At 35.3% G+C, this 14,176-nt stretch overlaps 1 pseudogene; it reads right to left on the bottom strand.

Moving 5' to 3' along the window:
* Positions 1–3,550: 3,550 nt before the first annotated feature.
* LOC109729723 (non-histone chromosomal protein HMG-17 pseudogene) lies at positions 3,551–3,828 on the bottom strand (annotated as a pseudogene).
* Positions 3,829–14,176: the final 10,348 nt, after the last annotated feature.

Genomic DNA, 14,176 nt, shown 5'->3' with positions numbered 1-14,176 from the left:
CTAGGATTCAGACCTGCAGTGTGCTTTGCATGATAACTTATTCTCGTTTTATCCCAATATTTAGCACGACCTGCTCACTGTGGACGGAGCTCAGAGTATAAAGGTGGATGTCAGGTTCCTGTTTCTTGAGGCACATGTCCTGACTTGTATGCTAATCTTCTTCAGGTTAACATTATGTTAAACTAGCAGCAGGTGAGTCGTTGCAGAGGTGAACGGGTTGCATATCAGCACTATTTTCAACACATAGTCAGTGCTCAGTGCAACATAAGGCAGAACAAGTATCTGCTTCGCCCACCCCAGGGGACTTGAAAACATCCCATTGCCTTTAGTGGGCTGGCTTAAAAGGTCTGTGCCAATGAATAAACCACTCCATTAACATTTGAGGAAAAACACAGATTCTTCTCCACCCCCCCCTTCCTGGTTCTCTCACTTCGAAGCATTAGTGATAATTTTCATAAAATTCATCTGCTGAAAGTTTTGACCTTTGTGTCATTCATATTCATTTTTTTTAAAAAGTCTTGAAAAAAAAATAGAAAGTATTTTAGTATATATTTTACTCAGAATCAGAGGTCCAGAAAGTTCTAAGATTTGCTCACATATAGAAGAATGTTTCAAAAACCATAAAGAGTTATGCGCTAGCTAAATTTTTTAAAAATAATCATTTCTGGAAATAAAGCTCAGACTCCAGAAATGACATAGGAAACATCTACAATTGGGCAGGGTCAGGGGTCTTTCAACCAGTAAGTAGATCCTAAATCCTTATATGGTAGATTGATTTTGTAAAAAATATCTTTCTGCTACTACTATATCCTCTTTAAAAGCTTCGTGGAATATAAGAAGTAGTTTCCTCTCATAAAAGGAGTGGTGACTTATGACCTAAAGACAAGATAAAAAGTAAAACGATTAATCAACATTTTTTAAATCAATAAAGGACTTGCATTAGATCTGCTCTTACTGCTGACTGTGCAGAAGTTTCATTTCAATCTTGAGTATTAAAGAGAAGAAACTTTAATGAGTTGCAAATTCTTAGTTAAGTTTCATCTCTCAAAGGAACTCTTACAGAAGGACTTTATTTGTAAAATGGAGAGAGTTTTGGTTAAACTGTAAAAAAAAAAAAATCAACTGAGAGGGTAATCTTTCAGTCTGGCTGAACTGTACTTCCAAACATGTGTTTTTCAAGTTTGTTGGACCAAGGCAAACCATGTATATAAAAGGTTTAACTAGGTGCAGGGACAAGACTTACAGGATTTTGCAATATATGAAAAAGGAACATCCAAGGAAAGTTTTCTGTAAGGCAAAATGTGATGCACTGGTCCGTGTTCCTTCTGAGTACCTTTATAAACTGAGATTTGTGAGAGGTAGCATATTATGGTGATTAAAAATATCAGCTTCAGAGCCAGATGGCTTGGTTTTGATTAGTAGCTCTGCTCCTATTTAGGATCTTGGGAAACTTGCTGTTTCCTCCTCTGAAAAATGAGGATAATAATAGTACTCATAGGGTTGACATGAGAATTTAATCATTTAATACATGTCAAGCATTTAGAATAGTGCCTGATACATAGTAAGTGCTATAGAAGTATTTGCTATTATTATTCAAACAACTATTGGCTTTGAAGGGGCAGAATTTAGGGAAAAAATAAGAGGAGACAAATGCAAATTATTTGATTAGACTTGGAAAATCAGAAATGATTAGCTTTTAGAAAAACAGTTACAACAGCATGGAGTAGAGGAACACTCCTCAAATGGGAAACCTAGCTGTGGGAATTCACTCCCCAAATCTAGAGTCTGTGTGGTTAACTTATTCTGCAGCGAATCAGCTTGCTACCCAGCAGAATCAGGCAATGACCATGATGGCTCTTAATATGTTGAAGAGTCTAATACTGTTGCTAAGCCCAGGGGTGAATCAGGCCTATGGAACTGCAGGACTCATGTGACGGACACTTCCCAGCTTCCTGACTTTGAGTCTCCTGTTTATACACACACAATTTGTTAATTCTCTGCATTATCAGCTTTGCAAGATAAAAATATTACATGTTGCTTTTCTTCATATCAGAATGTCCTGGGTCACATAATATGCGAGTGGTCAAGTGTGATATCAAAGTTCACAGCCCTCGTGGTTTTGTAGGTCTCTAAGTTCTTTTCCCTTTCAATTAAATTTTCCACGTGATCACCAGAGTTAGCTTGTAAGTCACTCCCTGGACAAAGCCTTCCGCAGTATCTGTATCCTCATTGTCTTTGGAATTAAGTCTAAAGCCCTTTGCATGGCATCAAAGATTCTTTCCTTCTGTCGCTGGGTCTGCCTCCCCAGCCTCACTTATACTGGCTACCTTCTGGCATCTTATGATCTGGTAGTAGCACCTTCTAATAGTTGCCCAAATGTGTTAATGTTTACCCTCGGAGGAGTTATTCTCTGAGCTTATAATGCCTTTCTTCTTTTGTTTTATTGTGAAACTCCCATTCCAGCTCCAACTTCTTGCATTCCGTGAAACGTTACGTCTCCTCCTCCAAGGAGACCCCTTTTTCTGTTGCCACTGCACCTGCAGTCCCCTTTTTAAGCTGTGCTAATTGCACTATGATTTATTATCTGTTTTTATGTTAGCTTTTCCTACTAGACAACAATTAACTGTGGCCACCTAAAGTGTATTTTATTCACCTTTGTTTCTCCAGCTGCTGTTACCATGCCTGGCACACGGAAAGTGCTCAATTAATTTTGTTGAGTAATCAATGGACTGAATCGTCTTCTTGCTCTATATTATTTTGTAGGTCACTGCATCTCTTATTTCTATGCCAAACTGTATCCAGCCTTATTAAAGATACTTTTCGTAAACAATCATGGTATGTCAGGCAGGACGTGGGCAGACACTTGTAAACAGTATATAACAACTTTCAGACTCCCTCCTTCAAAGGACTACCAAAATCAGAAAGCCACTCTGAAACCCAATGAAGTCTTCATTTGATGCTCTGAATGGGAGAAATGTAGAATGAGGGTTGACATTTCACATTTAGCATGTTTTTTAACGACTTTTCACAGACCAACCTTGACTTTCAGGGAAAGAAATAAAAATGGCAGAATTTGTGTGAAGATCACAATCTAGAAACAGAGCCACCACTCATTTGAGGGACGCCATCTCAGTGACATCATTGCAAAGTCCAGATTGCCTGACTGGTAACCAATTTGGGGAGGGGAGCGGTCAGGTCCCTACAGGTGTCTGGGTTTAAAGGAGTTAAGTGTATGATGATGGTGAGAGGGAGAAGAAGACATAAAAATGAATTTTAGTTTTTCCAAACCACAAGGCTTTTGTGTGTTAATGTCAGGGAGTCCCTCCTCCTGGGAGCCAAAACTAGAAGGGAAAGGTGTTTTTCCCACATCATTCCGGGTTTGAAGATACTCTGTTAGTGACCTATGCTCCTTCCCCAAAAGCAACAATGAAGTGTTTTATGTACTAACAATAGCTTTTTAAAAAAGTGAAACAAAATTCTGCATTTTTATAAAACTTGATAAAAAATAGTATTTCAAACTATGTACCAAAGTACAGTTATCAAAAATGCACTAACTCCCCCTGGCATCTCCAACACCTTCAGCTTTCTGTGCCTGGTGTGTTTTGACATCTCTGTTTTCTGCGAGGTTATTCCCACCCTTGGGGGTATCAACGTTTCCCTTTTCTCTTTTGTGTTCCTTCTGTCCCTTCTGTGCAGGGGCCTTTCTTGGCTTGGGCTCTGGCTTTGGAGGAGCAGGTTTAGCAGACAACCTTGTGGACCCTCTCAGTGGCTTGTCCTTTGTCTTGGTTTTATTTCCTTATCATCCCCTGCAGCCTTTCTCTTGGGCATGCTGAAGATGGCAGTGGGGTGTAGGCTCTGGGCGTGGGAATGTACGGGGGCCATTCTCACTGCTTCTTTATGCTGCTTCAATCTCTTGATTATAGCAAGAGATTCATCAGGTCTAGAAATATTCAAGATTTTTGAGATTCTGATCCCATTAACAATGTTTCCCAGATTGCTCCCCCTCCCCAATTTTTTCATTCATCTGAAAATTTGAATTTCATTGAAATCAAGATCTGTCTTCTGTCATTGAACTAGAGATTATGCTTCTAGACGAGCAGTAACAACATATATTAAAACTGTTAGCATATTTGTTATTGTTTTTTAGCTCATTTGTAGTCTTCCTTACTAGGACTTTACCCCTCAGATGGACCTTCTTTTATTTATATTATCTTCACATCTCTAGCACTTGGCATATAGGAACACATTAATATATATGTGTGTATGTGTGTGTGTATGTATATATATAGTGAATAGATATATATATGCATGTAATAAATGAATATACATAGGATATATATATGCATACATATATATAGTGAGTGAATAAAAGTACCATTAAAAAGCATATCTGTCCTGATTCACACATCCCCCCAAAAAATTAAGAAATAAAAATTTTGAAAAAGTATATATACTCATATACTTTTAGGAAGGCTCTTAAAAAATGTTCAGAAATTTACTTTGTCATCTCTCCCTCTCTTGCTTTTGACATAAAACATGCCTTTCTTAAGTAGATCACCAGATAAGACAGATTTTACAATACAATATATAGGAATATTAAGGAAAAAATATCATAAATTGCAAATTAGATTTCATGTGGGCATGTTTGCTTTCAAAACAAAACACAACAAATTTCCATTTAAAAATACATATCATGTTGTGACCTAGTACACCCACATATATATAACTGAAACAAAAATTTTATAAAATGGTATTTATTTTATATACTTATAATGTCTACTGCATCCTGATCTTTTAATCTATTCATTTATGTTTAATTTTTTTAATGCACGTCATGACCCACTAACTTTATTTTACAACTCATAATGGGTCACAACCTGCATTTTTAAAACCACCATTTAAAATAATAGTTCCTTCTGTGCATTAAGTATTTACAGTTCATCAAAACAGACAGCATTATGGTTAAAGCTGTAGGAGCTTCTAAATATCTAGAATAATCAGAAATAAAAAGGTAAATGATAAGAATTTAATTTTTTTCAATTTACCAAAATCATCTTATATGTGTATATATGTGTTGTGTATATGTATACACATGTGTGTGTATACTTTCATAGGTCATAAGTTTGGGCTTATGAAGAAGCTAGTGCTTTGTGAATGGTCCTTTTACTCCTCACTGAGCATATGACCTCAGCTTGAGAAACTGCTGGTTGTGAGAAGTGGTCCTGGGTCGGGTGTGACTTTGAAAATTATGTGCAGGGCTTCCCAAAGGAGTGGTTAAGTGAGTCTTAGGTTATCTATACAATCCTGCAGTTTTAATAAATCCTTTCTATAAATAAATTATAAATTATATTCATATAAATTATATAAATGATCATATAGCTAATCACTAATTATTAACTAATAATTAACTAAGCACTAATTATTAACTAAGCACTAATTATTCATTATATATGTTAATTATTTTTAATTATTAAAGTATTAGTTAAAGAAACAGCTTAATTGGCTGTACCATTTAAGAAGTAAATAAGCAAAGGTCTTTCCACCTAGAGGAGTCTATGGTTCATGACATAATTTAAATTTTTCTCAATGAATTTATCTTCTTAACATGACAAAGCATGGGTAGAAACCTTTCATTTAGTTATTATTGGTGCCGAAATAACAATTAATATTATTAAATATGTATTAGTGCCCCAAATCATCCCAGGATGTATGCAAGTTTGTTGTTTTGATGATTTGAAGCTTCAAAGGAGTTTTAGTGTCAGAGGCAGTTACAGATGGCTACCAGTTTTAAGTCTCTCCCTAGAAAGATAATGAGATTTTAGCTCCCTGCTGACAAATCCTCTAAAGAAAGGCCATCATACGTGTTTTCCTGGGTTGCACATTCTTAGCCCCTCTTTTGTAGTGAGCAGTGAAAAGAGAAACACAAGGAAGATTGTGGTTGTGCTGGGTGCCTCTTCTGGGCCCCTGACTACACTTGTTCAGACTAGACACATTTTTCCTCCTGACCTCTCTTACTATTCAGGTTTTTGGTCTATGAAGGCTAGAGAATGTCACATTAATTTACTTTTAATTGCTTAAGATAAAAAGAAAAAAGAATTGCTTAACATTATATGTAACTTCTGTGAACTAAAATAAAATCTTATGCCCCTCAGCCAACTGAATGGACACCCCCTTGACTGAGGAGGGAGGGCAGACATACCCTAAACCTGAGATGGTGGCCATGAGAAGTCACACTTGCCTCATCATGCCCCTCTCCCTTCTTAGAGATATCCTTTGTAACTCATTAACAGGCCTAAGGCTACACAAGACAAAGCTTAAACCACACCTGCAGGTTATTTATCAATCTGCTTAACAGATCACTTGAGTCTGAGTGTATGTCTGGTAGCTTTTCTCTGATTCACACTTCCTGAACTTAAAACATTCCAAGCCCACAAAGCTTCATTTCTTTAACCAGTTACAAATCAAAGAATCTTTAAACCCACCTACAAACTGTAATGCCCTGCTTCAAGATGTCCTGCCTTTTTGGGCCAAACCAATGTATGCCTTCCATGATTGATTTGCTCCTTTACATGTAATTCCTGTCTCCCTGAAATCTATAAAAACCAAACTGTAACACAACCACAGCGAGACCACTTGCTCAAGATTCTTGGACGTTGCTCTGTGGGCCGTGGTAACACATATTTGACTCAGAATAAACCTCTTTAAATTATTTTACAGAGTTTGAGTTCTTTTTCATTGACACTTCTCTAATAGATTTTTTACTCATTCCCAAACCCATGTCTTAAAAAGTTTGTGCCTTTCCCCTACATCAGAAGCAAATTAAAAGTTTTCTCAAAATGGTGTTTAAAATGTCTATTTTATAAAATTTTTTAAATACAGAAACATTTAATGAAGAAAAAATATGACCTATAATCCCATCACCCTGAGTTAACTATTTATCACTCTTCCTATTTGATATATATTCTACTTTTTGTGTGTATGTATGTGTATTTATTTAATTTGGGTCAATCTATAATTTTGTAGTCTACTTTTCCCATTTATCAATATATTATAAAGATTTTTCCATGTAGATGTATATTCCAAAATGTGATTTTTTAAATGAATGTTTAGTATCTCATCCTATGAATATGCTATAATTTATCTAACTCTTTATGATTTGGCATATAATTTTGATAAACTATAAACATGATTTGTTTATAATTTTTCTATTATCAATGCCTTTATGACTATTTTTATAGGTAATTATTTGGGCGTAGCCGTGATTTTTCCTCCCTAATGTAAGTTCCTGCATGAGAAATTGCTGTATTAGAAGGTATAAACATTTTTTTAAGGCTTTTGATATATACTGCCAATATACTTGACAGAAATGTGTGAATTTTCACTTCCACTGCTTGGAAACCGAAGATTCTACATTATATTTTCTTTTTACGTAATTAGGCAAAAAGGTTTTAAAAATATTTGAACAAGTATTGAGAAGTAATTAAAATTGAGTATGGTTAACAGTCTATGAGATTCTATGAATGGTCAAGAATATTTAATAATAGACCTATGAACCTGGATAAATTTTCCCTAAATTTAATAAGAATACCTGTAAGTAAAGAATAAGAAAAAATTTTGAAGATATTTGGGGAGGCCAAATTTAATAAGAAAATTACCAGACAAAATACTGGAGTACAACAAGAGGCTATCAAATGTCAAGATAAGAAACGTTTGTAATTTTTGTAATTACTTTGTTATTAGCAATAAACAAATACCTTTAAGTGTTTTTTTTATTTGTTTATTGCATCCTCAACATTAAATCTAAGTGAAAGATAAATATGCCTATCAGGAAGTAGCCAGCTTCAGTTGATCTACCCTCACAATCACACTACATTTAAATAGGCACTGGGGAATCTTGGGGAGGTGGAGGCCATTGACTTCCACTTTGCTCCAAACTATTCAAGCTAATGTTGTGTAAGATGGTACCATTAGAATGATTATGCAAACTCTCTGTAGGTTCTGTTGGAAATTCTTTTTCCCCTCCCCCACCCTCTCTCTGTTAGAAATTCTGACTCTATATTCATGAACAGTATCTCTGCTTTCTAATCAAACTCTCATCCAAATTCTATCTTAAAATAGAAATTTATCTAACACTGTTTTTATATCTTGAATGATTAAAATACCTTACCTTTATTTTTTCACTACTTCATCTGTAGAGACAACTTAAAGTCATACCTACTATTTTCCAAGTATTTTATGATTATATTACCACATAGAGTTACTCTTGAACTTGGTACCATCAGCCTTTTCCAAAGACTTAAGTCATTTGTCACATTTTTTGAGTTGATATAAATGAGAGCGAATCCACTAAAAAAAAAAGAAAGCAAAGATATAATTAGTATAAAATTTTGCCTTTTACTTTTTATACTCTAGTAATTATAAGTGCTTTGTATTTACCATTTAATAAGAGACTAAATATACCAACTTGAAAATGTTGATTGTGTTCAAACTTATCTGTAACATTTCTAACTTGTCAGGAGTTTTATAAAAGAAAAAGAAAATATTTGTAATAATAATTGAAACACCTTCTAAATCTATTCCATTGTTATGTTTTTCATAGTAACTAATGCCCTTTCAAAAGAGAAACAATATGTCCATTTTTCCTTTCATTAAGTTTTTAAATGTACTTTGGTAAAATTATTACATAAATGTCCATAGTTCATCACCCACGTTTCATTTATTCATCCACTCATTCAGTAAATATTTATTTATTTTTTTATTTATTTTTTTTTTTTTGAGACAGAGTCTCACTTTGTTGCCCAGGCTAGAGTGAGTGCCGTGGCATCAGCCTATTTCACAGCAACCTCAAACTCCTGGGCTCGAGTGATCCTTCTGCCTCAGGCTCCCGGGTAGCTGGGACTACAGGCATGTGCCACCATGCCCGGCTAATTTTTTATATATATATCAGTTGGCCAATTAATTTCTTTCTATTTATAGTAGAGACCGGGTCTCGCTCTTGCTCAGGCTGGTTTTGAACTCCTGACCTTGAGCAATTCGCCCGCCTCGGCCTCCCAAGAGCTAGGATTACAGGCGTGAGCCACAGCACCCGGCCAGTAAATATTTATTGAATACTGGTGTGCTAAGCACAATAGAGATAAAAAGATGAGTTCTTGGAAGAGCCAGAAACACAGTAAATAATTGTAATTACAATCCAATGTGGTAAGGGTTAGAGATACGTAATGGTATTTTGGGACTACAAGGGAGCCTCTTACTTGGCAAGAACTTAGAGGAGAACAACATGGACTCCTTTGAGGAGATGACCAAAAAGAGAAGCAGCCTATAGAACAAGTTTGCCAAGTCAAGACAAAGCATGGGGAGAGGACTAGGAAGGGAACACTAGGTGAAAGGAACAATGTGAGAAGTAGCATTGAGGCAAGAAGCAACACATTATATAAGAGGCACTATAATTAATTTGGTTTTGCTCTATCTCGAGACATGAGGTAGGGAGGGGCTGAGATGAGTCTGAGAAGTTAGGATTCAGATCATGGAGAGATTTGTCTGTCCTATGAAGGAACCTGGGCTTTATCTTACTGAATTTGTAACAGATGATCTATGTTTGTGAGGGAAGCTCCTGGGTGATCTTCAACAGAGAATTAACAAGATCTGTTTTGAATTTTGGAAAGCATATACAAGATAGATTTGAAGAGGTTAAGACTAAAGAGAGAGAGGACAGGTAGGATGCAGAAGAAGCTGGTGACACATGATCAAGGGTTTAACCAGGACAGTATAAGACTGTAGGTAGAAATAAGGGGACACATATTATATTAGGTATTTATTAAGGAGGAAAAATCCTCCAAACTTGTTTATTAATTCACTTCATGGGGGCGAAACAATTCTCCAAAAATGACCATGAATCCATTGGACAACAAGCAGATCTAACTGTGAGGAATGTAATATGAGTAGGCATATAATTAGTACATAGGGACAATTACGAGGAACCAATAGGAAATCTGAAACAAGAACAATAATTGAACTATCAAGTCAACTCGTGATGAATCAGAATAGAGATAAAGCAAAGTCAACCTGAAGGGACAGACAGGACAGCTCTCAGGTCAGAGCAGGTTTTACTGACAGTCTCAACACTTAGCAGACTGTAGCAGCATAGTTTATCTCAGGCTGGTACTAATAAGCTGGCTCTCTTTGTTCTGATGACATCCCTGCCTAGCAGTGCAAATTCCTTGTGGATCTCTTGCTTATGGCCCTGGGAATGATTATTCCATTAACAGTTAGGAGGAGGAAGAAACTAGTGAGTACGTCAGGGCAAGAGGGAAAATTGGTTCAACTTGAACATGTTAAATTTGAGTCTCTTATAAAATATGTGAAGTAGACAATTAGAAATAAGGATCTGGAGCTTGGAAAGAAATTAGGGACAGAGATGCATATTTGGTAGCAGAAGTCACAGGAATGGATACGATTTCCCTAGAAAGGACATAAATTGCAAAGAGAAGTGGGGCAAATGGTAGAATCTTGGGGAATACCAACATTTAAGGATCACAGAGGAGAACGCAGTAGAAGATACTGAGAAAGAATAGTCAGAGAAATAGGGAATAAAATTATAATTTTTATGTTTTCCTTTTCCCATAAAAGTTCCTTCTCTACACCTTGAAAATTCTCCAAGGCTCATCTTTAGCTGCCTACATGAAACTGTCTCTTGGTCAGAATCAATTTTGTCCTTCTCTAAAGTATTTTGGGTGACTATTACCACAATTATAACATATTGTGGTTATCATGGTTATCTCTGTGCCTTTCTTAACCTCCCTACTAAATAATTTTTCTCAATGGCACTATCAAGAACTGTGAAGGTCTGAGATATCATGGACCTGGAAGCTAACCTGCCACACTTTTATGGGTGCTGACAGAAGACAAGAAACTCCTGGATCAAAGACGAAGGATTGGTTACTCTTGGCACGGCAGGTCACATGAACTTCACGTTCACATCAATCCCTTTTGTCCCCAAAGTCCCAGGTGTGAGTCAAAGTGGCCCAGGTAGATGCTGCATACACAGTGGGCTTGCATTACAACTAAGAACCCCCAAGATTAGGGAACCAAATCTTTTATCAAGCAAATCGGACCCACTTATTCCTCCAGAAGTAGATATTATCTTTATTAAGCTAGACAGTATAGAAACTATTCTTTCTCCAAAGGGAGACATTACTTCTACCTTTTAGGGCTGTTTAATATACAAACAGCCCTGGAAAAGATGATCCGGAACAAAAGCTGTCAATGCCTCTGCTCACAAGATGTTCAGAAAAACTTAAGATGCATGGAGCTTGTCTCACAATAGACATACCTAATGTCCTATACATTTTTATGTACCCCTGCATCTCCCAGGTTAGTGCCTTGCATATCAGAGTTGCTAATGTATAGTTGTTGGAATAATGATTTAGAAATAACATCAACATCAGAGATAGTTTAGAAGATGTTTCCCTAGACTTATTTACAGTAGGCAGTATGAATGCTGCTTTGAACTTCTGGTACATGCTATTTAGAAAAATGGTTCAGTCATAAACTATAACACTTGAGAATAACAATGTGTATTAAACCCTTTTGCTTCCTATAGTCTAAAACATAGCCTAGAACATAATTAGTCAATAAAGATTTGTTAAATAAACTGGAATGTGTGGAGGATCACAGAGGTGTGAATGATGCAGAATTAATGAAGTAAATTTTTTTCTCTTCTTTGACACTTCTAATCCTCTTTGGTAACAGTTTTTATATCCTCAAAAACATCTGAAGAAAGGACAATAAAAATATTCCTGGTAAATGCTAGGAACTTGGTGGATTACTCCTATAGAAAGCACTTTTTTTTTTTTTAACATCAAGGGCGGGTTGGATGTCAAGGATATGATGAAATGGGCTTTCTCATACTTTGTTGGTAGAAATGTGAATTGGTATATATGCATTTGACTATTTTCAATGAGGCTTTAAATGCCTATGCAGCAATTCAGTTTTGGAGAAACTGCCTTAAATAAATTAACCTAACCTATGAAAAGAAGTTTTATGCACATATATGTTAAACCGAGAAATGTATTTGTAATAGTATAAAATTTTAAGATTCCTATTGAACTTAAAGAATTCTACCATGAAGTGGTAAATCACTGCATTGACCATTATTGCCAAGTTTTTTCCTAATATTATCACTATACCTAGATAATTTAAATGTTGGTGCTATGTGTCTTTCCAGAGTCTCTTCTATTTCATTTAGTTTAGATTATATGATTTATACCTGTCTATAAGGAAAGATAATAAAGTTTTCAATTGCTTCTCATTTTTATTTGAGGATTGATCTTTTAGTACAATGATACTCAGCTAGAAGAAAGGAATAAAACTTTCTGGGGGAATGCATATTTAATTTCATAATATTTTACATTTCTAATTGTGAGGGAAGGTATTAATTTCAAAATTGTTTCAGGGTCTAGAAAGTTGCTCTTTAAATTTGATTTTAGTATAGAATCATCTGATACTATTTGTACTTACAAATAATAATTACTCAAACATGTTGAGAGAGTCCAATGGTATCCTATCAATTTATGTCCTGTTACTTTGCTCCATAAAAGTCAGTAGATCTGATCAAATCAGGAAGTGGAAGGCAGATGACAAGAATACTTAACTTGTATTAAATACTTAAGTATTTAAGGCTTATTTCGTGTAAAAATATAACATCTGAAATCCACTTGGTGCCTTTAGAATTTTGTTAAATTAAGTATTGCCACTGGGTTTGTGCAATGTCAAAAACAAATCCCACATCTGGAGGAAAGATGACAGCAATTAAATAAAGCATTTGACCTTTTCATATTAGTCATAATTCCATCCAGAAAAAGAGTTAATAAAGTTCTTTTTATTAGTAAATCTCTCTGATGCTGAGATATACATTAGCATATTTAATTACTTTTATTTGAAATAAACACTCTTGGGTCTCATTGATATGTGAGATGTAGTGCCTTTAGTATTTCAGGGAAAATCCTGAAACCCTTCAGTAAGCAGTTTATATCACCTTTCTTGGGATTAAGGAAACACATAGAATAATACAGCTGGCCAAATGGGATTTTCTGTTTTCTTTGCATTCATATGGTCAAAGTATAAAACTAGACATTGACAAAGGAAATAAGGTTTCTATCTTCTGGGGTGAATCTATCTCAGGCTCCCCAGGAACTATAAATGAGAAAATCCTACTACTTTTCTGACTAAAGTGACGGAAAGGAGAAAAGACAAGGTAGGAGCTGAGAGAAAAACCTGAAAAATGGGAAAATGGAAAGGGAAGGTCAAGTTGGAACAAAGGAGGTGGAGAGCTATGGGGTGCCTGAAGAAAAAGATTATTGGAAAAGACTACGCTATGGGAATGGGAAAGAATTGTCTTACTGGTGGTTACCAGGACAGTAAAGGATAAGAAGAAAACTTCAATAGAAAACAATGAGGGAGCAGGGTTTGCGAAAGAAGGGAAAGAAGGAAGAGAAATCATAAGATAAAAGCCAATTGTGCCAATAAGTTTGATTTTCTTTTCAGGATCTGAAAGTAGATACAGGAATGCAAAATTTTTCTGTCCTGAGAAATTCATTATTGGTTTCTGAGACTCCCAGCCAAATTTATTTTGATCATCTGTAATATATACATTAGCAGGAATATTGCTTCAAACATATATAGATGCTAATTTAAACTGACAAATATTCCATTTTAATTACCCAAGTACACACATTTCACATTTTCCTCTTGGTATCAAATGGAAACTTTTATTGGTCCAACAACGTGGGCTACATTATACACTATCTGACAATATGAAGAAAGATGGGATTAGCATTTTGTTATGAAACATTAAGAGTTTACCAGATAACTGTAAGAATCATTTTAAAAATTATGAGTTATGAATTTATTAGTTTTTGCTTTGAGAGAACCAATTTTTGGTTTGGTTGATCTACTTTTTCTTTATTTTCTATTTTATTCATTTCTGATACATTTTTTTACCTTTCACTCTCTTCGGGTTTACTCTGTTGTTCTTTAACTTCAAAGTTGAATTCTTGTTTATTTTCAATCCTCCTCCTTCTCTTCCTCCTTGTCCTCCTCTTTTTAAAAATGGATATGTATATATATATACTCCAAATTTCTCTCTAAGATCTACTTTGGCTTCATGCCACATGTTCTG

This window comes from Microcebus murinus, chromosome 17, assembly GCF_040939455.1.
Source record: "Microcebus murinus isolate Inina chromosome 17, M.murinus_Inina_mat1.0, whole genome shotgun sequence".
In the NCBI taxonomy this organism is placed as follows: Eukaryota; Metazoa; Chordata; class Mammalia; order Primates; family Cheirogaleidae; genus Microcebus; species Microcebus murinus.
Note: the sequence above shows the minus strand (reverse complement) of the source record. Positions and strands in the feature narration are given on the sequence as shown.